Source organism: Canis lupus, chromosome 22 (assembly GCF_003254725.2).
Source record: "Canis lupus dingo isolate Sandy chromosome 22, ASM325472v2, whole genome shotgun sequence".
Taxonomy (NCBI): Eukaryota; Metazoa; Chordata; class Mammalia; order Carnivora; family Canidae; genus Canis; species Canis lupus.
The window spans coordinates 6,400,347-6,427,342 of record NC_064264.1 but is presented as its reverse complement, the minus strand read 5'-3'; the positions used below and the strand labels follow the sequence as shown (position 1 = coordinate 6,427,342).

General features: G+C 36.4%; 1 protein-coding gene across 5 annotated transcripts in view; it reads right to left on the bottom strand.

The window, feature by feature from the left end:
* The window catches only part of TSC22D1 (TSC22 domain family member 1), a 131,199-nt gene that overhangs the window by 32,774 nt on the left and 71,429 nt on the right, over nucleotides 1-26,996 (bottom strand). Inside the window, exon 1 of one of the 5 annotated variants that reach the window (XM_049099543.1) lies at nucleotides 6,474-6,550. The exons of 3 other annotated variants lie outside the window; for them this stretch is intronic. The gene's annotated coding sequence lies outside the window, so the exon portion shown is untranslated. Of the gene's footprint in view, nucleotides 1-6,473; nucleotides 6,551-26,996 lie in introns of those variants that run through there. One more of the 5 variants, XM_025478233.3, reaches the window with a different exon arrangement.

Sequence of the window (26,996 nt, the reverse complement as noted above, 5' to 3'; positions counted from 1 at the left end):
TCTTAGAATTTTCTTAATTTTCTTGCCTGTCATTCAGTTAGAGTCCTTTAGTGATTACACACTACCTTCAGGATAAAGCCACACTCTTTAGCTTGGCATTCCAGGGCTGTAACTAACTGCCCCTTTACCAACTCTAATTTCTTAAAAAAATTCATTCAATACAATGTATTTTTTAACCCAAAATCCCTTCATCAAAACAAGAATTAAATAGATCTTAAAACTACATTTAGAATCAGAAAAATACTGAAATTGTGGGCTAATTCTTTAAATCCTTTTAATGAGATTCTAGCTATCTTGGAGTGAAATGTTCAAACTTGGTACCATCTCAGGTGAGCCGTTCGCTAATACTTTGTTTTGCAGAGTGTTTAAGAGGATGTTAACACAGCTGAGCTCTCGCATCTGATCCTTCAGGTAATCTCAAAGTTAGTTTCAGGGTGTACAATTACACAAAAACTGCTCTAATGCAACAGGGAGGGTTTATAGCCTGTTCTTAAACCATGAATCTTTTATATAATCCACAAAAACACTTTTGCAAATTTTGAGTAAGATTATTTTTACTTAAAAACATATAGTACCTTGCCGGGAAGAAAATTTATACAGTCGAAAATTACAAGTTAGGAAAACTTATCCATATATTTTAGTTCTGAAACTTATACCGCTTCATCTACTAGAAGTTTAAAAAAAAAAAAAAAAGTTGTTACTACCAAGGAGAACTGAGAAGCATGGATCAAGTGTCTATGCGCTAATATCCATTTCAGGTAGAGTTAATTTATCAGTCATTTCCTTGGCTTCTCTGGACCGCTTATAAGAGGTCTCCAGTTACCCCAGAAGGGCTGAATGAAAGATGAAGGCAAACACTCAGGCCTCCAGAAGCTGATGATCACTATGGAGAGCAGAAGAGCGGCAGGCATCAGGTAGATGAACATTAGCGACAGCCAGAGAAACACACGTCCTCCTCCTCTCCCCTTAATCAGTTGAGCCCAACAACTGCTTTCTTAGTGCTTATGTGAGGTCAAATTGATTCCCTCTGATATTTGGTCTGATGAACTCTATATATAGTATCTTTTAAAAGATTCAAAAAATATGCAAATTATTAATGAAGGAAAGAAATCCAGAAGGAAACCTCTCAATTAGTCCAATTTTTTTTTGTTAACAGATACACAGAACAACCCTCGACCTGCAAGTATATGGGAGGGCAGGGAAAAGCTGTGGCAAAAAAAAAAAAGCGGCATCCAGAAATAAACTGAAAAGTCCAAGAGGCTCAAGATTTTACCCAATGCTTATTGAATCACCAGTAAAGACACAAAATGCCTGGGAACACCTCTCCAATGAATAGATCAGCAAAACAGGGAAATGCACACACACCTAGACATATCTGTTGTAATCAATATTATCTCATCCATATAAAGTATGCCCAATTGAGTCTAAAATATTATAAGAAAGATTTTTTAAAGTTGCTACGCAAATAGTTACTCTAGTTTCTAATGTTCCTCATTACTATTCCTCCTTGTCTAGAGGGGCCACTGATGATAAATTTTCAAGGCCTCATAGTTCATTTTCCTTCCCTCCAACAACCTGTCACAAAATCCCCTGGGAGAAGGTAATGTTTGCCTTCATTTGCTTTTCATCATGCACAAAACCATGTTGTGCCATGCCAGAGTCTGGCACTTGACATGATTCACTTCACTTTATTAGGAAAAAACGTTGATAAGCAAAAGGCAGGCTGACGTCAGGCACAGCTCGAGAGCACAAAAATCCAGTCTCTGCTGGGACCAGTCCTCACTCCCTCCACACCACCTTTAGCTGTTATCACTTCATCTTGACACAATCCAATAACTGGTATTCAAATGGCTCACTGATAAAGGCTGAGTTCTATTCTTCTGCTTGGGAATTCTGGAAAGCATGGAATGTACTTTAGGAATTTTTCCACCGGAAAAGTTAAAATTTAAAAGTTCTGGTATATAAAATGCTTAACAGTTAATCACATGGAAAACTTCTGATTTTAGATAACCAGGGGTTTGCTGTACATCAAAGCAAAAAGAATCTGCAAAAATACAATCCTGCCACCTTGTGGTTCCTATTCAAAAGCACTTCACTACTTTTTACTTTTTTTTTTTAACTTCACTACTTATTTTAAAACAAAATTTGGCTTTTAAAAAATGTGCTTTTATTAAAAAAAGTCAAAATAATATAGCATTTTAAAATCTTAAATATCAATTTTAATGTCCCCTGAAGTTTATAGAAATTTATCAAATTGCCAATGTTTGACTTAAAGAAATTGTAAGGTCAAACTAAATTCTCTCTTCAAACATAAAGCACTTGGAATGCTCAGTAAATTTTCTGTATCAATTATGGATCATGCTTTTCTTTCTGTAGTTAAATAACCATATTATATAAATGAAACTGTAAAATTTTTCCCGCCCACAACATAGCATTGCTTGATCAACTTTAAACTATGATGTAGGAATACATGTAGTAAATTTCAATTATACCTTTACTACATATATTTTATAATTCTTAAATTATTGAGCCTCCTCAACAAATGTAAACAAAGAATTAAGTTTCTTGACATGTTGACATAAATAAGGCTAATTTTAAAACAGATAAAAATATAGGATTGCTGGCATTTTCAGAGAACCTCTAACAATTAATTCCTTTTAGAAAACTAGTAAGTGAAAAATAAGTCTCTTTTAACGTATAAAAGACTGAAAGTTTATTCTTAATCAAATGTGAAATTTTGAACACAAATTACAAAAAAACCCATGATGCTCGTAATATGAGATTGAATCATATGAAATTCTATTTATGCAGGTCAAAAACTGTTGAATATTACTCATTGTAGTAATTCACATTTATTGAGAGTTCCTTATAAATCTGTGCTATGGACTATATCTGATCTGTCGTATTTAATAATCCTCACATTAACCTTGCGAAGGAGGTACTCTTACTATCCCCAATTTAGCAATAAGGTCATTGAGGCTTTGAGGACAAATAACCTAAGTGGCACAGCCCGACTGCTTGAGTTCCCAACCACCATATCCAACAGAATAGGTATTTCTATAGATACAAATAGAATAGCTGCAAAGGTGTTTCTGAAAAGACACTCAGATCTTCCTGCCAAACTTTTTCTTCTGTTAATGAGGACTTTAAGAAGCATTTATATTGTTAAAACTTTCAGGAGAGAGCAAAGGGCAACTACTGCCAGTTTTGTGATCTAAAGCATCATCTGAATTTACTTCTTTGACAAATCCTGGTTATCTTATCTCACAACCTTCTCTTTTTTCACATAAAGCAGCATTTTTTACTGTGCATGCTGGTATTAACCCCCGAGATACTCATATCCATTAGCATATCTGATTTTTCTCTCGCTTCTTATCCATTTAACAAATACCTCTTTTTGTTCATATATGGAAAGAACATAAAAATTCATAATCTTTACCCTCAAAATGTTACACAAAGAGACGATCTACTGCTAAATATTTCAAACAAGTATGTAGAGAATATAATAGAATTTGGGAAGGCAACTAACTTTGTTTCGAGGTACCTATTTTTTGCCCATTCCTTCCATTTTCAAAATCATTCCCCAAAGGAGCTCCACATTTAATTGTGCAGCAAGTGTTTATAGTATAAAGTCATGTACTACACAGACTTAAGACTGGCAATAGTAAGAAGAGGTACAAAACAAAAAGTTTTATCAAGGATGATGAAACTATCAAATATTAAGCAAATAAATATTTCTACCATCTTTTATCTTTTCTGTCCATAGTCCAAATAATCCACTAAGTGGCTACAGGAGAAACAAGGATATTGGTATCATCTGTAAGTTCCATAAGAAACATAGGTTTGGAAGTTCATTTGTTGCAAATTCTTGTTTTAACAAATTGCCACCATTTAAAGTTCTATCACAGCCCTTCCTTTTACTCCATTTCCCCTTTTAACTTTTAACTCTAATAAAATGAACACTTTACTTAATTTTCTCCCTACCTATCCCTAAAATTGGACATAAATTTCTCTAGATAACCTTCTTCATTCAGACTGGGTCTATGATCAGATTTTAAATTGCCGATAAAATATGATCAGTTGTATTAAAGAGATTTCTAGTTAAATCCTTAATGAGTATACATTGCTTTTATGATGAAAATTATTTTTTTAAAAAGAAAAATATTTCTGCTAATTCATATGACAAATATTTACTGAGCATACTTCAAATGTACTAAATATATATAAAAAATATAAACACAGGAGCCAAAAGACTGGGACCTATTCTAGGTAGCTATGCTTCCTTAAGTAGCTATCTCTTGAGTTCAATTTCTTTGCTTGTAAAATAAGGATAAAAATATTTGCCCTACCTCCCTTCACAAGTTATTCCAAGGATCCAAAAGAGACAATATATGTAAAAGCACTTAGAGTAGTAAGTTACTTCCAAAGCCAGTCATCAGGGAGGCAAGTAATCTCACAAAACAAGTAGGCAAATAAGATTGCTTAATGCTATAATTGAGGTGAAATGTATCCTACATACCCAAAATATTTTCAATTAACCATTAATTCCAATGGGATATTTATTTGTGGGTTATAAGTTCTATTTGGTTTAACTAAAGTGTGTCTTTGAAAAATCATCACAAGCCAGCTCTAAAAAAAAATTACATCTTAAATAACCCCTCACTGTCTATTCGTCAACTAAAATCTAAATTATTTCAAGGTTTTTTAAAAAACAATCTTTCCATCTGCATTTATACTATTATAAAAATAAATATCATTAGGCCATTAGTAATCAGATATTAAATGATTTCTTAAGTCCACTGAGTGCCCTAAAATCATGTGATGATTTTATCAGAAAGTTTACAAAAAAAAAAAAAAAAAAAAGGTTTACAAACATTACAGGAACCCATTAATCAATAATTAGAATTAATGAACTAATTTTTCATTAGAACTAATTAGAAAAATCTGCCACCCTATGCAAGGATCAATTTAGACAAAAGGCTAATTTCTTCTTTGAGATTCAATAATTTTCATTTACGCTAAGCAGAAAATTTCCCATTTGCAATTTCAGCTCTAATGAGTATCTTTTCCTCAAACCGTTAGTATCTGTGAATCTGCAGATTTAATTACCAAAGACATAACCGCATTTGTCCATTATCCTTTTGAGTCACTTCCCTTCAGATAAAACTAACTTCAATCTACATCTTTCCATAGCAAGCTAACTGCAAAATTCCTGTTATTTTCTCTATTTTTTAAGCCAGTTAACAGCTCATTTCGCAATTTAAATGGTCTTAAAAATGTAATTCTAAGTTAAATCTTCATTTGAAAAGTCAATACCAACTCCTCGGTAAGTATTTTACATTTACGGAGAACTACAGGAGTGGACGCGTACTTTTGCCAAACTCCAATCAAAAAAAAAAAAAAAAGAAAAAACCACTACAGGGCAGCCCAGGGTGACTCAGAGGTTTAGCATCTGCCTTTGGCCCAGGGCGTGACCCTGGAGACCTGGGATCGAGTCCTACATGGGGCTCCCTGCATGGAGCCTTCTCCCTCTGCCTGTGTCTCTACCTATCTGTGCCTCTCATGAATAAATAAATAAAATCTTTAAAAAAGCACTACATACACGTGCACCTGGGTGGCTCTGTGGTTGGGCCTCTGCCTTTGGCTCCAGGATCGTGAGATCGAGTCTCGCATGGAGCTCCCTGCATGGGGCCTGCTTCTCCCTCTGCCTCTCTCTCTCTCTCTGCCTCTCATGAATGAACGAATGAATCAATAAATAAAATCCAAAAAACAGCAACAACAATAAAAATAAAAACCCCACTACCTCCATACAGTATGCAGACACACATACATATAAACATACAGATGCACGCATGAACGCGCATGCACGCGGATAGAGACCTGTGTACACACTAAGCATTAAGCTAGAATTTGCCAGCTCTAAAAAAAAAAGGGGGGGGCGGGCAAGGAACATTTCGAACATTTCAAAAGAACCAGGCGCCCGCTGCTTCACATTGCAAGCCCTCTATTTAGAGAACCTCGACCAGCACAGCCAGCAGCCTTGTCAAGCGCACATACACGAAGGTGGTCTTTTTTTTTTTTTTAAGCAGAAAAGCTCCATAGCTGATCCCGAAACACCTACAATGTTAAGTCCACCCACAGGAGCTTCACCTGGAGGGGGAGTTGAGACAAACGACTCAATGTTTCAAGAGCATCCCCTGCAGGCAGGTGCCACTCCTCCTGCCACCCAAGGGGGGGCATCCTTCCCCCCGCCCAAGCCCCCAAGGTCTTCCAGGTGGCTCTAAAAGCAGCTTCTGGGAAGAGCACAGCCGGAGGGAGCCGGGGCCCCAGGAAGCTCATCCCTGCACCAGGGTGGGCGGGGCCCAGAGGCCAACTGCCTGGGGGGGGGGGTGACCTGGGGCGCCCGGGGCCCCTCCCGCCCGGAGCACCTGACCTAGGTCGCCGGCCTCGGGGGCGCCCGTCCCCCAAGCTACCGAGGTCTCCCGCCGTGCAGGGCGCTGCTCTCCAGGGGCCAACCGCCGCCCTGCGACCCGACCGCGACCCCGCACCCCCCCCCCCCCCCCCCCCGCAGCTCCCCGGCCCCCAGGCCGTCTCTGCTTAAAGGGGCAGCGCCCTGGGACTGCGCCCCGGGGCGGATGAGAGCCACTCGCTGTGCAAAAGGGTGGTGCACATCTTTTTTTTTTTTTTTTTTTCCTCTCCCTTTCAGGGTTTCTTTGCATGGGAGCAAGTCCATAGCCTCCTAGGGCCCCTCTATGGATCATTGCACCTGGATCCAGAAGTGTCTAGCGGGGGGGGCGGGGGGGGGATCTTTTTTTAAATTTTTATTTATTTATTCATGAGAGACACACATAGAGAGAGAGAGAGAGAGAGGCAGAGACACAGGCAGAGGGAGAAGCAGGCCCCATGCAGGGAGCCCCATGCAGGGAGCCCGACGCAGGACTCGAACCCGTGTCTCCAGATCACGCCCTGGGCTGAAGGCGGTGCTAAACCGCTGAGCCACCAGGGCTGCCTGATTTTTCAACTTTTGAAACATGTTTTTATGTGGGAGTGGGGTGGAGGTGGAAAAAACAACAACAACAAAAAAAACAAAAACAAATCAAGTCAAACAGTGAGGATTCAGGGGATGGAAGAAGACGTGAGGAGGAGAAAGGATAAAGGAAGGATGAGGATGAAGATGGAAAGGAGGGAGGCAACCCTCAAGAGGAAAGGCAATGCACAAGCCAAGCGAGCAGGTGTCAAGGTCTCAGAGAGCCATGGAAAGATCAGCTGCCAGGCGGCTTTCCCGGCCCTGGAGGCCTTGTCGTCCTCCCTGCAGTTTGTGGCAAGGACATTCTAGTCTGGACCTGCAAATGCACCACATTTTACTCACATTTTACTCAAGCGGGAGGTGGGGTGGGGAACACAATTCTTTATTTGTTTTTCTTCCTAAACAACCTGCAGTGCGACTGACTGCAGAAGGTAGAAAAAGACTGAGAAATACCGCATAAAGGAAGGGACATCAGTAAAAGCGAAGTGATAGAGATTATGAAACAGGATGTAGAAAAGTAAAGGTGCCAGCTGGGCATCTTTAAAACTAGATGAAGCCTTAGAGAATAAAGGAAAACTAGAAGACAAAGGAGTCACCATCACAGGAACAGACACTTCTGAGACTAGAAGTGAACAGTAACAAATAGAGCGCACATCAGAACTTCGGGAGGTAACCGAAGCAACACTTAGGGAAAATGTACAGTCTTGAGCATTCAAATAAAGGTGAAAGAAGAGTGGGATAAGGCTTTAATCGAGAACACTGGGGGGCTCCCAGTGAAGGAAGCCAAAATACAGGAAAAGAGGTAATAAAAATCATAGCAAAAAATATTAAAATAGGAAGCAATCATGTTGTCAACAAAGCCAAATATTGGCTCTGTGAAAAAGACTATAAAAATAAACCATTAAACCTTCAGTGTGATTAAGAAAAAAGAGAAGGCAGAAAGAGGCAGTATCAGGAATAAAAAAGGAATATAATTGTAATTAAAGATATACAGATTAAATGGGCAAATTGTTAGAGAAATACAATTTACTGAAACAACCTAGGAAATGTGAATAGTCCTATATTGCCATTAGTAAAATTAAATCAAGGGACCCCTGGGTGGCTTAGCGGTTGAGCATCTGCCTTCGGCCCAGGGCGTGATCCCAGGATCCTGGGATTAAGTCCCACGTCAGAGTTTCTGCATGGAGCCTGCTTCTCCCTCTACCTGTGTCTCTGCCTCTCTCTGTCTCTCATGAATAAGTAAATAATATCTTTTAAAAAATAATACTAATAAATTAAATTAAATCAAGAATGAAAAGTCTTTTCACAGATTAAACTCTCAGACTTCGCTTCACTAGTGAGCCCTAGGAATGGTTCAGTGGCCCGGCCCAGCTGGTCTCTGTAATGGATCAGCGACACAAGGAAAGTGGCGCTGCCCAGAGAACATGACACACCTCAGGGGGTGGCCAGAAGGAAAGAAGTAAGTTCAAACTAATGCCAGGCTGGCTGACACCAGATAGCTGCAGGAATCGGCAGGAGATACTCTTTGGACTTCCAAAAAATACTTAGAAGAAGAGGGACTGGTGCCATACTCTAGCAGGTAGAGGCAACTGCCACACTTGTATTATGCAATCATTAAAACTAATATTCTAACAACAACAACAAAAAAAACAAGTCACAGGGATATGGAGTTTCTAAAAATAAATTGAAATGTGATTATTAACAGAATATGTTTCTTAGGTATTTTTACTCAAGTCTATGCAACTTTATACTTCAACAGTTATGTAACTATAGACAAACTATAGAACTTGTGTAATTTATTGCCACAAATATAAGAATGGAAAAATATTAGAATTATAAAAGAGTAGTTAATTCTCAGTCAGTCAAAAACTATAAATTACTCATAATTTGCAGTACACTTAGAATAACAAAATGGTTCTCCTTTTGTTAACTATCACCTAATGGTGCCAACGTACAAAAAGAGAATGAATGTGCTCTATTTTTAAGAATCTATTTTTTAAAATCATAGTTAATTAGGAGTCAAATTTTATGATTGTTTTTTCTATATGCAGTAATTAGAATTTATATTTAAATTAAATAATATATTTAACAGGAAAATACTACCACCGCAAAAAATAAGAATTCATTATTTTTAAATGCATATCCTTCATATATAATAGCTCCTTCCTGTTTCTTTTTTTCTTTTTTTTTTAACTTTTATTTATTTATGATAGGCACACAGTGAGAGAGAGAGAGGCAGAGACACAGGCAGAGGGAGAAGCAGGCTCCATGCACCAGGAGCCTGACGTGGGATTCGATCCTGGATATCCAGGACCGCGCCCTGGGCCAAAGGCAGGCGCCAAACCTCTGCGCCACCCAGGGATCCCTCCTTCCTGTTTCTGTTAGAAATGCACGCACTGCCACATTTACTCCTTTTCTAGTTAATGACACTGATCCTTCCTTGGATCTCAACCTAAGTTGCTTCTTGAAGTGAGCCTTTCCTGAATCCTTAGATTCAGTAAGTTCTCCCTGTCAAATGCTCTCATAGATCTAAAGACCAGTTCTTAGTAGAATTTAGTTACCTGTGTGATTAAAGGTAAGACAGCCAGACTCCCTTATTACACTAGATGTATAGCGGACAGGGAACATGTGTGCTTTTTTTTCACTGTTGCATCCCCAGAGCCTAACACACTGCCTGGAAGTCAGATGTGTTTAAGAGAGAAAAGAGTAAACTATGGAGAATACAGCAAGTATTTTACTTTTTTTTTTTTTTTTGTATTTTACTCTTATTTTAAAATAAAGTCCTTATGTAATAGGTAAAATAATTTCACCAGATTCCTTGTGAAAGCTAGGACAAAACTCAAAATTTGAATTGCTTAATGCTTAAATAATTAAATCGTAATATTCTTTTGGAGATGCCAGAAGATTCCAGAAGTCCTAAGTCTGAAGATATATGAAAATTTACTTTCAAGTGTTTTCTACAGAAAAACATATATACAGAATAATATTACCACTACTGAACTCCACACATTGTTCTAAGTACTTTACATATATATTGTCTCATGTAATCTCCACGATAATTTTATTATTTATCACTAGGAAAACCCAATTTCAGAGACACTAAGTAACATGGCCATGTTCCAGGTATAAGTGAATAACTTTTTGAGTCAGGCTTGGAATCTGGCAGCCTGATGCCAGAATGCACATGCTCTATTGACTCCACAAGAAACAAATATGACAGATCAAATTTTGAAAAAGTAAAATAATGGTGTACTAGATTTTTTTCACATTTTTAGTGATAATAGCTTTTTAATATGAGGCAATGATAGAAAATTTATGACACATTCTAAAACATAAGTTAGCATCAAATCATTTATAGAAAACTTGTATTTAGTTTGTTTCTCACACTCCACCATAGACCCTAGTCCTCCCTGCTATGCACACTACCCAGCAGGAGAGCCCCGTATACAGGCACAGACACTAATGATCTTTATAAATAGTGCTAGATAAAGGCTCTGGCAATGAAGTTAAATTCATGAATATGTGCTATGGGTGTATAGAGATTTTCAGTCATGCCCTTATCACCAAAGATTAAAGCTCCAAAGCTGTAGTGATCAAAACACTATGGTACTGGCACAAAAACATAGATCAATGGAACAGAATAGAAAACCCAGAAATAAACCCACAACTATATGTTCAAATAATCTTTAACAAAACAGGAGAGAGGGCAGCCTGGGTGGCTCAGCAGTTTAGCACCGTCTTCAGGCGTGATTCTGGGGACCCGGGATCAAATCCTGAATCAGGCTCCCTGCATGGAGCCTGTTTATCCCTCTGCCTGTGTCTCTGCCTCTCTCTCTCTCACGAATAAATAAAATCTTTAAAGAAATTTTTTTTTTAATTTTAAAGAAACCAAAGCAGGAGAGAATATCCATTGGAAAAAGTCTCTTCAACAAATGGTGTTGGGAAAACTGGACTGCAACATGCAAACAATGAAACTGAACCACTTTCTTAACACCATCCACAAAAATAAATTCAAAATGGATTAAATACCTAAATGTGAGACCTGAAACCATAAAAACCCTAGAGAACACATGCAATAACCTCTTTCACATCAGCTGTAGTAACTTCTTTCTAGGTAAGTCCCCCAAGGCAAGGGAAACAAAACCAAAAATCAACTATTAGGACTACATCAAACTAAAAACTTCTGCACAGCAAAGGAAACACTCAATAGAACTAAAAGGCAACCTACAAAATGGGGGAACGTATTTGCAAATGACATCCAATAAAGAGTTAGTATCCAAAATATATAAAGAACTTTAAAAAATTCACCCAAAAATGAATAAGCCAATTAAAAAATGGACAGAAGACATAAATAGATATTTTTCCAAGGAAGATACACAGATGGCCAACAGACACACGAAGATACTCAACATCATTGGTCATCAAGGAAATACAAATCAAAACTACCATGAGATACCACCTCATGCCTGTCAGAATCACTAAAATCAAAAACACAAGAAATAACAGGTGTCAGCAAGGATGGGCGTGGAGAAAGGGGAACACTCCTGCACTGTTGGCAGGAATGCAGACTAGTGCAGCCACTCTGGAGAACAGTATGAAGGTTTCTAAAAAAAGTTAAAAATAGAGTTATCCTACCACCCAGCAATTGCACTACAAGATATTTACTCAGAGAATACAAAAAATCTAATTCAAAGGGATACATGCATCCCTATGTTTATAACAACATTATTTACAATGGTCAAACTACGGGACAGCCCTACTGTCCATCAGCAGATGAATGGATAAAGATATGGTATATATACACAATGAAATACTACTCAGCCATGAAAAAGAATGAAGTCTTGCCATTTGCAACGCATGGAAACAGCTAGAAAAAGACAAACACCATATGATTTCACTCGTATGTGAATTTAAGAAACAAAACAAGCAAAGGAGAAAAAAAGAGAGACAAACCAAGAAAGAGACTCTTAGCTATACAGAACAAACTGATGGTTACCAGAGGGGAGGTAGGAGGGGGGACGAGTACAATATGGGATGGAGATTAAGGAGTACACTTGTGATGAGCACAGTGTGATATATAGAAGTGCTGAATCAATATACTGTACACCTGAAACACATATAACACTCTGCTAACTAATGAATTAAAATAAAAGCTTAAAAAAAATTAAGCCCTCTTGCTTTGTCCCACATTGCTCCATAAGTGATGCAATGGAAATAGCAGCAGATGAACCATAAATGAATGGGAACTACCTCCAGGTCTCTAGAATCAGCAATCCTAACCTTCAGGACATAGTCTAGAAACTCAAAAGACTGAATAGTTGGAAAAAATTCTCATAAAGCCCCTATGCCAAAGAAATAAACTCTGTTCTCCTTACATCTTGATAATTACTAACTCTAGTTTATCACACAATTAAAAAAATTTTTATTTATTCATTTGAAAGAGTGCATGTGAGACAGAGCATGAGAGGGGTGAGACAGAGGGAGAGGGAGAAGCAGACTCCCGGCTGAGCAGGGAGCCCAATGTGGGACTCAATCCCAGGGCACTGGTATCATGACCTGAGCCAAAGGCAGATTCTTAACTGACTGAACCACCCAGATGCCCCAATCCTATAATTCTTAAAGCTTGATTACCTAGCTTCCAGGGACTCAAGAGAGATTAAAAGCAATCAAATGAAAAAAGCAACGTGTTACCAGCCAAACCTAGGCTCAAGAAGAGATGGTTTTTAGTCTAACATGACAGAAAAATGAAGTAGTCTCCATATGAGACAACTCTTCACCCTGATGCTGTAACAGAGTCATCATCAAACCACAATCATCAAAAGGTTAAAATAAGGTTATTGTAAGATCAGATATCTGAAAATTTAAGTTTTGATTATCTGAATATTTCTCTTAGGTTAGATACTAAAAGCATTAGAAAACCTACATAATTAAATTGTTACCATCTAGAATTTAGAACATACTAGCCTCTCTTTTGCTATTTATTTAGGACTGAAATGGGAAAAGTCTATACCTGTAGGCTGGTCCTGGAAGGACTGCTGTGTATTGGGAATAATTTATTCCACAAAGGACAACAAATGGAAAGCACAGTCATACATTTAACAAAAAGGTAACTAGCAAACCACTATTTGAGAGTATACAATGAATAAATACTGAGAAATATCAAATTTTAACAACTGGATTGATAATAGGACTAATGGAAAGAACATTTATAGAAATAAAATTTTTATTTTATTTTTAAGTAGACTCTACACCGTGGAGCCCAACACAAGACTTGAGTTCATGACCCTGAGATCAAGAACTAAATTAAGATCAGCAGCCGAATGCTTAACCAGCTGAGCCACCCAGGTGCCCTTGGACTTCATTTTAAAAAATGAAGAGATTAGAAGTGTACAGGTTCCAAAATGTATCAATCGTACATAAAAAAACTTTTTTTTTTAAAATCGGGGAACTTAAGATTTTATATTTCCCTCTGATATAACATTAACATTTGTCAATATAACATTTTAAAATTAGGATGAGAAAACCTATTGTTTTAGAGTACTTTGACTTTAAGAAGTTAAGATACTATTTAATTCCTGGGGAACTAGGGGTTGCTGATACATTTATTTCTACATATAAAAGTATTAGTTGAGCATTTAACTACCATATACAAATTATGGTAAGTAGTGGGAACATAAAAATTCTAGTGCAAAAAAAAAAAAAAAACACAGACATGAATCAAATAATTATAATGAAGCAAAGTCTTTCAGAGATGAAAGAAATTAAGGTAATAGTAATGCCAGGACTAGTTGGCTATTTAAGTTAAGCAGAGTTTAGGATGATTTGGGGGTTTGGGCTTAGGATACAGAGTACATCTTGGTACTGTTGACTGGGGCAGCATATTGTTTGAAAGGAGGGATAATAAAAATGAAATCAAAAAAGAAAGGAGGGATAAATGAGGAGCCAGGTTTGGATGGTACATCCAAGTAAATACGTTCACAGGGAAACTGGGGACAGTGAAGGGCAGCTCCAGAATTTCTATAAAGGAGTAGTCCAGGGGCAAAAAGGATTAGGAGACACTACTTGAGGTTGAGTTTCCATGCTTCCAAAAGTAGCACCAAACATGCTACATAAGTTTTTATAGTTGTTGTTGTTTGTTTTACATAGATTGTATGTTTGCTGAGGGAAGCTTTAGTGTGTTAACAAGTGACGGAGATTGCGAGGGGCTGGAGCCATGTCCTCTTCCCCTTGCATGCTACCAGTAGCTGAACTCAGAGAACTCCGAAGCCATAGAGAAAACTCAGGCGGAGGCATCCAACCATCAGCATATGGAGGGCTGAGGTGCCTGGAATGCAAAGAAAACCTACAGAGTAAAAAGAAGGAAGGGCAAATGATAGACTCTAAAGGAACACCAACACTTAAAACGACAAACCGTAAATGAGACCAAAGAGGAGAAGGTCCAGAGAGAGGACAGCTAGGAGTGAATGGTGCATTTTTACACTGGAGCCAGGGAAGAGAATGTGCCAAGTAAAGGATACAACGCTGAAGACAGAGGTCAAAGAGATCAGCTCTGAAAAGTGTTTTAGAGTTGAGACAGTTGGCAACTCATTGGTAGTATTTGCAAAACAACAATTTCAGAAGCTTGAGAGGAAGCCTGGTGAGGTCACACGACAACAGCGCAGGGGAATGGGGGCCCCGGGGGGTTTGGGGCGGCGGGGGGGGGGGGGGGGGGGGGGCAAGGGCTTGGGTGGGGATGGTGGGTCATCAAGAGTCAAAAAGTAAACATAACAAGAGAGGACATATCCTGATAAAGCAAAGTCCCAGAGGACACAGGAGGGAATTAGCTATTTATAATTATACACAGAAATTTATGTTGGTGTGAGAAAAGAACACTAGTTTTAGTTAGCACAACTGTGAGGCAGAGGCTTTCATTTTCATATACTTGCCAGCATCTCCCATGCTCATGAACAATATTCAACATTGATCATCTCCCACCACATACCCCTCCATCCTCACCTTCCAGGCTGAATACATTCACAGCCTGGTTCCATTAGGCTGGTAGATAATATGAAATCAATAAATATTTCTAATAATCCATGAGTGGATTTTATTTCCATATGTCCTCCTAGAATGCCCTGGAATGTCCTATCACCATCATGATCATAGTAATAATGACAACAACAGCAATGATAATAAAGTTGGTAGGGAACCAGTAAGCTAGATCCACTATAAAAGGTATTCCTCCTTTGAACTCCTAAAAAAACACTTTCTGTCTAGTTGATTTTAAAAACTGGATCCAGGGCAGCCCCACGGGGCTCAGTGGTTTAGCGCCGCCTTCAGCCCAGGGCCTGATCCTGGAGACCCAGGATCGAGTCCCATGTTGGGCTTCCTGCATGGAGCCTGCTTCTCCCTCTGCCTGTGTCTCTGCCTTTCTCTCTCTCTCTAGGTCTCTCATGAATATATAAATAAAATCTTTAAAAAAATAAAAAATAAAAACTGGATTCAAATATTATTGCATTATTCAAATTAACTTTAAAAACCCTTCATATATTTATAACCCATTTCAATTATACTTGAGGATGTCACAATTTCTTTGCATGCTTCTCAAACTCCAACAGTTTTTCAAATACAAAGGGTGCTTAATATTTTACTGGAGTAGGAGTGACAAAACTATAGAAATCCGCACATGTCCATAAACTTGTAGTACGGTGTTACTGAAAGAAAATAAAAACAGTTATGTCCTCTGAGTCTAGTAAATGTTAAGAACGATGGCTTTACACATGCATCCTATTATTTAATCCTCAAAAAAAACCCATTTTCCAGATGAAGAAACGGAGCCATGGGTTAAAATACTGCTGCACATTACCCAGGCTAGTAACCAACAGATCCAGGACCCAGGACCCCCTTTGGTCTCCTCTTTTCACTCTGCCTCTACTCTGAATGGTAAGCACAAACAGTAAACATTTTGAACATTTATATTCTTAAGCTGCGTATTTTATTCATAAGGTCCAGGTTTCAAAAAAGGGATTAGTTACTAAGATAAAAATATATTTATTGAAACATTATATTCACTTTTATTATACAAGCCAGTAATAAAAGTAGTAATAATGACAATAATGATAAATAACATTTATTAAGTGTTTATGTGCCAGAAGCTATGCTAAGCGCTTTAGGAGTACTCTGTTCATGTTTCACATAATCCTAAGAGGTAGGTACTGCTATTTTGATTCCCACCTACAGATGAGGACACAGGCTCAAAGTTAGGGTTCATGGTCTCAAGATCACAAATGGAACAAGTGAGAAAGCCAACATTTAAACTCAGAGATCCTAAATTTGAAGTTTAAGTAGTACATTATATAAAGCTATTTTTTAAAGATTTTATTTATTTTGAGAGAGAGAGAGAGAGAGGGTGCGTGCACGATCGGGGGGAGGGCTACATAGAGAGTGAAATAGTCTCCCCACTGTGCAGGAAGCCTGACGTGGGCCTCAATCCTGGGACCCTGAGATCATGACTTGAGCTGAAGGCAGACACTTAACCAACTGAGCCACCCAGGTGCCCCTACATAAACCTATTTTTGCAATATCCTTTCCATTAACAAATTGAACTCCAAGAAAGTGATCATATTACTTAGACAAAGACTTTCCTCTAAATTACCAACACACTTAATGCTGTGCCACGCGGATTTGGACTTTCAATTAATTAACAAGCCACAGATTGAGAAATAGTTTTCCACAGTCTTTCAACTACAAATGGAAAATTCAATTTAAATCCCTATTTTAATCCACCAGTCATTTTATAAGAATAATAAATCAATCAGCAAAATCTTAAAACAAAAGTGCTACATGAGAAGCTAGCATAATTAGCTAGCTTTATTTTAAAACTCCAAACTGTTAAGGATATTGTAGGAAATTTGTGACTGTTGCCTTGACAATTACGAGGCAAAAATCTCCAAACATTGGTCAACCTTGCAAATACATAGTATATCATTTGACTACGCCAAACGTGCAGATTCTATTGAGTGGTCAACTAAGTGAGAATATCCCAGGAAATATGCAGGACCTACAATATGGCACTGGGAAAAATCCAAATGTACACCAAGAAATGATTATTCTTACTTAACAGTAGATGGCGCTAACATATCACAGCATATTTTAAAATAGCTGTCCACAGACTTCCAGAACATTTTTACCTACATGACCCTGGCAGTCTTAAAGTGAAATTTTATTTATGTAAGAGTCTATATAATTTAATTTCTAAACTAATTTTTAAAAATCTAAACATATAGGCATATTATCCACAAATCTGGCCTCTTTAAAAATGTATTATTTAAATACAGAATAAAAAGTCACAACATTTGTTAACAAATACAAGACATACTGTCACATCAGAAAAATTGAAAAAATGAATATGAGTAGGTAAAAGAAACTTAAATAATATCTGAACGTTTTGAGTAGCCTGTGAGCTTGAAATTATTCCTACAGTCAACAATAGGAATGTTCAAACATCCCTCTAAAGTCTCTAGTATGTACAATAATGGAATTTCCATTTCTTTCTATATAAGCCTTTACGAGTACACAGAATATATTAATTTCCTATGGCCAAGCCAGGGAGTACAATCTTTCCCCTCTTCCCAAAATAGCTCATATTTTATACATTATAAATAATAGTGATTCCCAAACCAGAGGTAAATAATATCTCTGAATGCTGGGCTTAAATGTAGGTGTTATTTTAATTAGTCTGGAAGAGGAAAAATACCAAGTTATTTATTATGACTTGTCATATTAGTCTAGGACATAAGTTGGGGTAGAGAAGGCTGGGAGTGATAAGGATTATTAAAAGTACAAGTGACACTGATGATAAATATATTTAATGATTGTGGCATAAGACAACTATCTTGAATCCTACAAATAAATCTAATTGTAGGTCTTTAAAGCTACGCAGAATATTATTAGTTGGAAGGGGGCTCTTGTGCACATCTAACATTAAGCTACACAGGTAGCTTAATTCAGTCCACCTGCTAATCTTTGTAAAGAGGATTACTACAGGACATCTTAACTTAAATGACACCAGAATTGTAGAATATACATGAGCACTTGTGTTTTGACTCCTAATTTTAACACTTTAAAGATGCTGTAACATCTTGAGAAGTCACTTAACTTTCAATTTCTTCATTTATGAAATAGAAAGTGGGATTATAGTAAGAATTAAAAAGGAAAGATTTTTAGGGTATACGGTATGAATGATAAAGATTCAATGAATATTGGACTCCATCCCCTTTCTTTTGCTGTATTATAGAAGAAGAAACAGGCAGAAATAATAAATCTACTCAAGTCAATGTAAATCAATGCAACAGTTTAAAAAATAAGATTTTAAAAGACAAATGCAGACAGATGGCCCTCTTACCATCAACAACTAATAAAATATGAGTTTCTGAAAAACGAGTGCTTAGTATAAGCAAACAAGACTTAAGGCCATAAACAGTAATAGGCACTATAAATAGCGACTCCATCCACAAACCCAAGGGCAGTTACCACACAAACGTATAACGTTCTTCTAATTATATTTCTACTGTTAAATGTACAGCAATTCTATCAGTAACCTAATACAAATTTTGTACAATATTAAGAGGCTCCTTAGTAAGATTATTTTCGTTAAGCCTGCACATAGTAATTAGAATTCCAATTATATTTTTCATTAGAAAGATTTCAAAAATGTTCTGCTTTTGCAGAAAAAAATGATGACCAGGATAACTTTCAGCCTAGAAATGGGTACCCAGACCTTCCAAGAACTAGAGTAAAATACACCTATGTTCAGAAAAGCAGAAAATAAGTTAACCATTTAACATTCACTAAAGGAATTTCCAAAATATATATTCTTTAGGAAGAAGGAAACTGTGCCATTCAGAAAGTATGAGTTACAAGAAAGAAGAGTAAAAAAGAAGCAGATAAACATGTAGTTAAAGCTAAACAAACATTGTCTATAGAAAATAACGCCAAATTTGTGAATTATTTAAAAATGAAATTAGAATTATGAACAACAATATCGGGATCCCTGGGTGGCGCAGTGGTTTGGTGCCTGCCTTTGGCCCAGGGCGCGATCCTGGAGACCCGGGATCGAATCCCACATCGGGCTCCCCGGTGCATGGAGCCTGCTTCTCCCTCTGCCTGTGTCTCTGCCTCTCTCTCTCTCTCTCTCTGTCTCTCTGTGACTACCATAAATAAATAAAAATTAAAAAAAATATATCATGCAAATTGTGGGGAAAGTAGTAATTAGTATTAAAATGTGGTAATGATTTTATACTTTTTCAAGAAATGGTAGGTTTTAAGATATTGATTAACCTTAGATTTTGTTAAGTTGATTAAAAGAACACAAGAACTTACAGGTTCCAAACAAGAAAAGGGGGCGGGGGGATAGGAATGTCCCTCCCCTGACCCAAATCCTGCTACCCTGTATTTACAAGAGATGCCCTAAAATATAAAGCATGAAAAGGCAGAAAATGGAAAAAAAGATATCATTAGCAATACCAACTGAAGATAGGTAGAATAAGCTTGCTAAAAGAAGACAAAAGAGAGCTGAGCAAACAGCAGCACTAGGATTAAAGAGTCATGACCTAACAGCTTCAATGCACAGCAATTCTAAACTTGTATACACTTAATACATATAAATATTTAAAGCAAATTTTGGTAGAACTGTGAGGGAGAAAGTGTCAGTCACCTTTCTCTAATATTGTTGGGTCAAGCAAATAGAATACAGATTTCAACAAAGAAATTTAAAAACTTATCTTAATGGACACGTAGAGAATACTCAACCTCAAAATTAAAGAATATGCTCCACAAGCATACATGAAACAACTAAAGTGTTCCTGTGCTAAACCGTAAGGCAAGGGTAAATGAATTTCCAAGAGTCCTAGGATACAATCAAGTTAGCAGATCACTACGCAATTCATCAATACAGAATTCACTAACAAAATGATAAAATGTAAAAATACCTGCCATTTGATGATTTCAAAACACACATTCAAATAATTTGTGAGTCAAAACCAAAATCATAATGGAAATTCAAAACACTTAAAAAGAAGATGCAGAGGCACCTGGGTGGCTCACAGTCAGTTAAGAGTTCATCTCTTGATCTTGGCTCAGGTCATGATCTCATGATTGTGAGATCGAGCCTTATGTCAGGCTCTACACTCAGCACAGAGTCAGCTTGTCCCTCTCCCTCTGCTCCTCCCTCCGTCCCCCCCTCCCATAAATCAATCAATCAATCACTTTTTTTAATGCAGACTTGTAAGACATGCTGCCAAAGTAATAATGCAGAAAGCATTTTATAAATTGAATATAAATTTATATTCAAATGCTATTCAAGCAAATAGAATACAGATTTCAACAAAGAAATTTAAAAACTTATCTTAATGAACACGTAGAGAATATTCAACCTCAAAATTAAAGAATATGCTCTACAAGCATACATGAAACTAAAGCTGAATATAAATTTATATAGATATATACAGATATATATACATGATCTCTCTCTCATGATCTCTCATATAGAGAGAGAGATCAAATATATTGAGAGACAAATTCTCTCATTCTCTTTTATGAAGTCTAAGAATCCATAAAACCCAATGAACAAAATAAAATAAATCTAGTAATAAATTTTAAAAAAGCATCACAACCAACTTATGTTTATACTAGCAATGCCATTAGAAAATCTTTAAATTTAACAGATTAAAAGAAAAAAGTCATCTCAATAAATATAAAACTTATTTAACAGTATTCAATATAACTTACTTACTAATAATGAAACTAAGTAAAGATATAAAGAAATTTCCTTTACCACATAAAAGATATCTGTCAAAAACTACAGAACACAGCCTTCCTAATGGTGAAATGTCAGAAGCAGGTTTCAAAATTAGGAACAAGATAAATATGCCCAGTATTGGCACTCTACTGGAAATTTTAGTGCTGCATTGTCCAATACAGTGGCCACTAGTCACAAGTGGCCATGAGCACTTGAAATATGGCTAGTACACTTTGAGATGTACTATAAATGTGAAATGCATACCAGCTTGCAAAGATTTAGTACCAAAAAAGTAGTAAAATATCTCATTAATAATTTTTATGTTGATAACATGCTGAAATAACAATATTGGGTTAAATGAAATAAAGCATATTATTAAAATCAGTTTCATCTGTTTATTTTTTACTATGACTCTAGAAAATTCAAAATTACATGTTGCTCACGTTTCTATTGAACAAAAAGTAGAAAAAAAAACTTTAATTGCAAAGGAAGAAACAAAGCTATTAACCTCAGATAATATGGTTGTCTACACAGAAAAAATAATATACATAGAATTTTAGAATCAATAACAAGTTTTAGCAAAGTGGCTAATAATTCTATATATATCAACATGTAAAATATGTAATTTTCAAAAAGATACTATTTACAAAAGCAACAGAAATATAAAGCATCTAAAATTTAATAAAAGATATGTAGAATTTAACTGAAGTATAGGAGAACCCCAAATAGATGGAGAGATTCAGTACCATAAATCCCCAAACTGAGCCGAAGATTTAGTGATACTCCATCAAACTTCCAAAATGGTTTCATGAGGAACCATAATATTCATACAGAAAAGCAAAGACCCCATAATACTCATGGCATCTTAAAAAACCAAAAGATGGAGGACTTACCCTCTCAGATATCAAAATTTTTAACAAAGCAATAGTATATTAAAAGAATATATCAGTGAAACAGAGAGCTGGTTTTCTGAAAGGACAAACAAAAAGGACAAACTTTAGCTAGACTCTCCAAGGAAAAAAGAGGACTCAAATCAGAAATGAGGAGACATTACAACTGATGACAGAGAAATATAAAGGATCATTAAAAGACTACTATGAACAATTATATGTTAACAAATTGGACTACCTAGAAGTGGATAAATTCCTAGAAACATACTACCTACCAAGCTGAATCATAAAAAAGTAGAAAATCTTAACAGACCAATTAATTACTTGGAGGGAGACTGAATCAGTAATCAAAACCTCCCAACAAACAGAAGTCCAGGACTACATGGCTTCACTGGTGAATTCTAACAAACATTTAAAAAAATTAGTATGGATCCTTACAAACTTTTAAAAAACACAAGAGATGGAGCACTTCCAAACTCATTTTATGAGGTCAGCATTACCCTGATACCAAAACCAGACAAAGACACAAGAAAAGAAAATTAGTGGCCAATATTCCTGATGAACACAGATGCAAAAATTTTCAGTGAAATATTAGCAAACCAAATTAAACAATTCATTAAGAAGATCATATACTATGATCAAGTGGGATTTATTCCAGGGACACCAGGATGGTTGAATATCCACAAATCAATCAAGTGATATGCCACATTAACAAAATGAAAGACAAAAATCACAATATATCAATAGATGCAGAAAAAGCATCTGACAAAATTCAGCATCCATTTATGATAAAATTTCACAACAAAGTGGGTACAGAGGGAATTAATCTCAGCATATTTAAGAGCCATGGCTAATATCATACTCAACAAGGAAAAACTGAAAGCTTTTCCTTTAAGATCAGGAACAAGACAAGATAGCCACTTTCAACATAATATTAGAAATCCTAGTCAGAACAATTAGGCAAGAAAAAGAAATCCAAATAAGAAAGGAAGTAAAATTACCACTATTTTAGAGGACATTATATTTTATGCAAAAATTCCTAAAGATGACATCAAAAAACTGTTAGAACTAATCAACAAATTCAGGAAAGTTGGAGAATATAAAATCAATATACAAATATCAGATGCCTTTCTATACATAATAACAAACTATCAAAAAGAGAAAATTAAGAAAACAATCCCATTTACATGTGTATCAAAAAGAATAAAATACCTAGGGATAAATTTGTCCAGAAAGGTCAAAGACCTGTACACTGTAAACTATGAGACACTGATGAAAAAAACTGAAGACAACACAAATAAATGGAAAGATAATCAGTGCACATGGACTGGAAAAATTATTAAAATAGCCATACGACCCACAGCAATCTATAGATTCAATGCAATACCTATCAAAATTACAATGATTTTTTTTTTCACAGTAATAGAACAAAAATCCTAAAATTTGTATGGAACCATGAAAGACCCAGAATAGCCAAAGCGACCTTGAGAACAAAAAACTGGAAAACAAAAAACATGCTTCCCAATTCCAAACTGTATTGCATAGCTATAGTAATCATAATAGTATGGTATGGGCTTAAAGAGAGACACACAGATCGATGAACAGAACAGAGAGACCAAAAAGGTGAAGGAGGATGGTAGATACAGGCTTCCAGATATAGAATGGTAAGTCATGGGAATAAAAGTCACGGCATAAGGAATATAGTCAATGATATTGTAATAGCATTGTATAATATGGTATGTAGCTCTAGATGGTAGCTGTACTTGCGGTGAGCATATAGCATAAGGCATAAACTTGTCAAATCACTAGGTTGTACACTTGAAACACAAACAGTATGTGTCAACTAGACTCAAAAATTTTTTTAAAGATTTTATTTATTTATTTATTCATTCATGATAGACACAGAAAGAGAGAAAGAGGCAGAGACACAGGCAGAGGGAGAAGCAGGCTCCATACTGGGAGTCCGACGCGGGATCCGATCCCGGGACCCCAGGATCGCGCCCCAGGCCAAAGGCAGGCGCCAAACCGCTGAGCCACCCAGGGATCCCCTAGACTCAAATTTTTTAAAAAATTTAAATAAAAATAAAAACAAAAGTAACAAAAAATAGAGATTCCCAGAAATGAACCCATTCATATGTGGTCAATTAATTTACAACAAAGGAGCCAAGAATATACAATGGGAAAAGGACAATCTCTTTAACAAATGGTGTTGGGAAAACTGGACAGTCACGTGCAAAAGAATGAAACTGGACCACTATTTTACACTAGGCACAAAAATTAACTCAAAATGGATGAGACTTGAATGTAAGAAATCTGAAATCATGAAACTCCTAGAAGAAAACATAGGCAGTAAACTCCTTGATGTTGGTCTACTAAGACTAATGATTTTTGGATTTGATACCAGAAAAGCATCAAAAACTATCATCACAAGGGGGACTACAGTAAACCACAAAACTGCTGCACAGCAAAGGAAATCTTGATCAACAAGATGAAAAGACAACAACATATAGAATGGGGAAAAATATTTGCAAATCTTGTATCTGATTGGGAGTTAACATCCAAAATATATAAAGAACTCATACAACTCAACAGCAAAAAAAAAAAAAAAAAAAAAAAACAGAAAACAAATAATCCAATTTAAAAATGGGCAGAAGGGGACACCTGGGTGGCTCAGTGCTGAGCATCTGCCTTTGGATCAAGGCGTGATCCCCTGGATCCGGGATCGAGTTCCGCATCAGGCTCTTTGCACAGAGCCTGCTTCTCTATGTCTCTGCCTCTCTATCTCTCATGAATAAATAAATAAAATCTTTTAGAAAAATAAAAATGAGCAGAGGATCATCAGACATCTATGAACAGACATCTTTTCAAAGATCTATGGATGGCCAACAGTTACACAAAAAGACGCTCAACTTCACTAATGACCATGAAAATTCAAATCAAAAGTGCAATGACATATCACCTCACTCCTGTTAGAATGGCTGGTATTAAGACAAGAAATAGCAAGAGTTGGTCAGGATGTGGAGAAAAGGGAATCCTTGTGTACTGATGATAGAAATGTAGACTGACACAGCCAGCTTGGAAAACAGTATGGAGGTTCCTCAAAAAATTAAAACTAGAACTACCATATGATCCATCAATTCCACTGCTGAGTATTTATCTGAAAGAAAACAAAAAACACTAACTTGAAAAGATTTCTGCACACCCATGTTCATTATAGCATTGTTCGTGACAGCCAAGACATGGAAGCAACCTATGCATCCATTGGTGGATAAATGGGTAAAGAAAATGTGATTGATACACACACATACACACACACACACACACACAAACACACACGAATATCATTCAGCCATTAAAAAATAAGAAAATTCTGTCATTTGCATTAACATGAATGAATCTTCCGGTCATTATGTTAAGTGAATTAAGTCAGACAGATAAACACAAATACCACATGATCTCACCTAATGTATACTATAAACAACAATGAAATAAAAACAGCCAAATTGATAGATACAAAAAAAAAAAAGAGTAGTGGTGACCAGAGGCTGCGGGGGGGGGGGGGGGGGGGGGCGGGGGCGGGGGCGAGGGGGGGAGAGAAGCATTAAATCGGTAAAAGAGTTCAAAAAGTATAAAATTCCAGTTATAAAGAAATAAGTCCTGGGCTATAATGTACAGCATGGTAAACGTAGTTAATAATGCTCTATATTTGAAAAGTTTCTAAGAGAATAAATTTTAGAAGTTCTCATCACAGGAAAAAAATAAATTTTATGTGGTGAGGGGCATTAACTAGACTTATTGTAGTGATTATTTTTGCAATATGGGCATTGACTAGACTTATATTATTTTGCAATATATACATACATAAATCATTGTTATATACCTGAAACTAAGATAACATTACGTGCCAATTCTATCTTTAAAAAAAAATTTTAAAACAACAAAGAAGAGACAAGATGGTCTTTCCAAATGTTAATACTGAGCCATTAGCTGCCCCTATAAGGAAAAAAAATTACTCTTGAAAAAGTGGGTAAGAAACATGAACAAGCATTTTACAAAGTAACACATCCAAATAACCTATGTTCAACCTCATTAGTAACAAGGAAAATGCAATATAAAACCACAATGAGGTACACTACACACCCACCAAGATGGCTAAAATTAGAAAGATTGACAAGTGGGTTTAAATCTAAGTGATGAGTTAGACTTCTGGGTGGCTCAGTCAGTTAAACATACGACTCTTGATTTTTGCTCAGGTCATGATCTGAGAGAGCCTGCTTAAGATTCTCTCTCCCTCTCCCTCTTTCTGCTCTCATTTAAAAAAAAAAAATCTAAGTGGTAGATAGGGTATGAAGCAACTGAAGCACTCATACATAACTGGTAGGTGTGAAAATAGGTATAGGTTTGGAAACCTGGAAATATCTACTATACACAAACCAATCAGCAGTCTTTTTTGGTCTTTTTTTATATTTAAGCAATCTTATTCCTAGGAATATATTCCAGAGAAATGCAAACATATGTGCATCAAAAGACATATACAAGAATAGTCACAGATGCATTATTCATAAGAATCTCCAAAATGGAAACAACCCAAATACCTATCAATAGAATAGAAAAACAGAATGTTCTACAATGAAATACTATATAGCCAAGAAAATGAACAAACTCCTATGAAACTCAGAATCTGAAAAATACTGAGAAAAATATATATATAGTATATAATTTCATTTATATAGAGTTCAAAATGAACAAAACTGATACTGTTAAAAGTCTGTAGAATAGTTACCTTTAGGGAAAAGAAGGAGAGTAGTAATTAGGAGATAGTTTGAGAGGGTATTCTAGAATGCTAGGAATGTTCTGTTTTGCTTTTTGTTTTTTTTAATCCAGATGAAGGTTACATATCCATTATTTTGTGATAATTCATCAAGTAATTTATGTACTTTCTTACAAACTGAAGGACTGATAAGTTGCTTGCCTTTGCTTCACCTAACTCAGACTCTCTCAGAGTGGCAAAAGTGTCTAAGCACAGGGCATTGCTTTAGAACACTGAAAGGCAAATGAATAACCCACTATTGTCTGAAGCTGAAGATAAAGCACATAAAAAATATGTTGAAAAATGGGGAGAGAGATTCTTTGGAAAATTAATACATTGAAAAGCTATCATATAAATTGAGGAATTTAGAATGCCAAAGTGCATGCCCACAGCAGGATGTACGGAGACCCTAAATTTTCACCCCTGGCCAATCCTTAGGCTCAGTACAAGCAAGAGGAAAAGATTAAGGGAGAACTGTAAACAGCCTAGCTA